Below are 3,447 nucleotides of genomic sequence, written 5' to 3'. Positions count from 1 at the left end.
TATATGGATAATCTGACTCTCATTATCAATTATAAGGAGGCGACAGGCGAGCGTTGTACCTGAGGTCAAGCCAGCTAGCCTACCAAGGGTTAAGGTTAGGTTTAGGCATAGTTTTTGTGAGGTTATGGTTAAGATAAAGATTAGGTTGTTTAGGCATAGTTTTTGTGTGGTTTGGGTTGGTGTTAGGCATAGTTTCGTCAACATGTGATGTTGCGGTGGCGACCCGTCATGTCAAATATTGACGTTGCAGAGCTATACTGACAGAGCTGCAAAATGTGACGTCTTGGGAGGGAGAACGGGTTGCCATGGTACCGTACGTCAGTGTTGTGCGCGGAAAATAGTAGAGATCTACAAGCTAATAACATGTTGCATTGTTATGCGTTGTGTGCTTGTATCAGATTAAGATCAGATTTTTGAGAAGATATGAGTCAGCACATACTGTATGGACGCCTGCCCAGACACATACATCTACTGTACATAGATTTGTGCACAAATTCCATTGTACTTATTAGGGGTACAACAGTTAATCAAACTAATCAAATTAATCGATTATTTAAAAAGAAAAATGGATAATAGATTATTTTATAAAATAATCTATTAATCCGGGCATGTTATTAGGCAAAAAGGTTCCAATTGCTAAATAATTAAGAATAGTTAAAATAGTCCATTTACAAGCTCACAACGTTTCGCAACGTAATGTATTGTGAGCTTGTAGATCGCTGCTATTTTAACTACAGTAGTTTTGCACAACACCATTGTTAATAGTTGCAGCCCTGGTACTTATAGACAAGTATTGGTATTCCATCATGTCAACTCACATTTCAGCCAGCAGGGTGTCACCTTGATCTCAAACCATCCTCCTCCTTGTAGAATGGGCCACGATTTGACAGGATCTGGAGTGCGACATCTGTGCCCAGAGCTGTGTTCACCTGCTGGCTGAGACGCTTGCAGTGTTGGACAAAGTAGGCTACTCAACCCCAGTAGTTGAGTCAAAGTATACTGTAGATACTCTAGTGGAATAATACAAGTGAAAGTTGCTACGTCAAAATTGTAAGTAGGTTTATATATGTATCTTTTAGAAAATACGTAAATAGTACAAATTACAAAGTATATTTTCTTTTTAATATCACATCATTAGTGTTTTAAAAGGTAGACATTTTCCTAACAAAGTTTTTTTTAAATAGCCGATTTACAAGCTCATAATGTGTCGCATTACGCCGCGTTATGAGCTTGTAGATTCACTATATTTCAGACGTGTCCAAAGTCCGGCCCGGGGGCCAATCGTGGGCTAAACCAGATTTCATATGGCCCTTCATATGCCAGCATCACGGCTTCCCTCCTAAAATGCATTATTTTTGGCCCGCCGGTATATTCATGTGAAATTCATGCTTTGACATTATGGTGTTTTGAAATTAACCTGGGTAGATAGGCCCCCAGGAGGAAGTGGCTAATGTTGCTCTGGAGAGGAAAGTCTGGAGCTCTCTGCTGGAACTGTTGCCCCCACGACCTGACTCCGGATAAGCGGTTGAAGATGGATGGATAGGCCATTTCTCAGTAGAATGTTTAAGGATTCCAAACTGCTTTGAAAGAAAGAGCATTTTCATTTTTTATTTTTTTTTGTAGAGAGACTTTTCCACACCTGGTTAGTGGTTACATTTGGCTACACTGCAATTATCGGAATGTAAATATAAAAGCAGTGCATGCATGTGGTAAAAATAATTAATTGTTTTTATCTCAGCACAGATGAGTGACTCACACTGCCTATAAAAGACTATTGATAGTGCTCTCTAGTTGAATAAAAAAAATCTATATATCTGCTACCGGGCAGAAACCCTGCAGCTATGTCCAAAATATTAACTTTTCAGGAAATGAAACGTGTTTTTAAAACAACACAATACTGCCTCATCAAAGTTGCCTTATACATTATCAGATACTTGAATGTGTCCTTATATTATCATCACTTTACCCAAACACAGCTCAAGTGAGTCAGGAGTTTTTTGACTGACAGTTTGAGGAGCCAATGGAGTTAGGAGGTTTAGTCAAAAGCGCTTTTCTAATATATTGGTTCAATATTTGTAAAACCCACACACAGATGTAAAGGGTGTTCAATAGCACTGATTTAAAAAATATATATATTTCTGATATTTCTGCCCGACAGCGACGATATGTAACTTTCTTATGGTGCAAACTAAAGGTACAGTATGAGAGGAGATGTAGTTGGCCCTAAGGCATTTTCATGTTTTCAAACATGGCACCCTGTTAAAAAGGTTTGCTATATTTGAAATAGGATTTAAGTGGTTATTTAATTAATCCTAGATATGTAGTGGAGTCACTACTGGCCACCTGCAGTAGTACACAGACAAATCTGTGTTAATTAATTTAACACTGCGGGTGTAAATGGAAACCTGTATTTCACTGTACTGCCCATGAAGCTATTTAAGGACAGTTCAGGTTATTAATATCTGAATTTCCCCCGCAGAGATCAATAAATGTTTATCTTGTCTTATCTTACCTGCCAGAATGGCCCTCTCTGTTCTGTCCCTCTCCAGACTTCCAGGCCGAGCACGCACGCACACGCGCACGCCTACACACACACACACACACACACACACACACACACACACACACACACACACACACACACACACACACACACACACACACACACACACACACACACACACACACACACACACACACACACACACACACACACACACACAGGCACACTTCAGGTCTCTCTAATAAGATTTACTCACCTGGGCTGTCAGGGCTGTGGATTCATGACATACCACCACATCAATATCATGGAGTGCTATTAAACGTAATGCCTTTAACTCGGAGTAGTATATGGAACTGATCGTTAAAAGATGTTCAAATAGGTTTTTGGCTGCAGGGGACATAAAGCTTGGCTAAGCCCCTGTCAAGCCGCCACACTCATCTTGGTCACAGCAAAACGTTGCGTGCTCTATCATGCCAAATTGCCATTTGTTATGAATCTGGAGTAGCAGAGTGTCAGCGATGCCATTACTAGCTCCAGCAGTGGCTGTCGGTGGCTTCCAAGTAATGATTGTTGATTCTGGACGGTCCACACGCATGCACAGCTGTCCAATCGTAATGAGTTTGGGAGTGGCATCTTTCTTATTCGCCTGATTGAAATGCGGAAATTAACCAGCTGGCGAATAGCTCCATTAAGGATGCTGGTGTGCTCGTGTAACAGTGAAACTTAATTTATACCCCATCGCACAACTATATGTTGCTCGCTGAAAATAACTAAAAAAGAACTGATCCTAAAGCTAACAGCATGTCATATCACAACCCGTCAGCTTGAAGAATCCGTTCTTTTCGGAAAGCGACACGGTCGAGGGACAGAATGAAAATTAGGCATGAGTGTCAGTTGCCTGTTCAGGTAGACCAAGATTCGATGGAATTCACTCTTATATAATA

This window comes from Gymnoscopelus microlampas, assembly GCF_963454915.1.
Source record: "Gymnoscopelus microlampas genome assembly, chromosome: 4".
Classification (NCBI taxonomy): domain Eukaryota; kingdom Metazoa; phylum Chordata; class Actinopteri; order Myctophiformes; family Myctophidae; genus Gymnoscopelus; species Gymnoscopelus microlampas.
The sequence above is the reverse complement of the archived record's forward strand: the minus strand, read 5'-3'. Positions refer to the sequence as shown.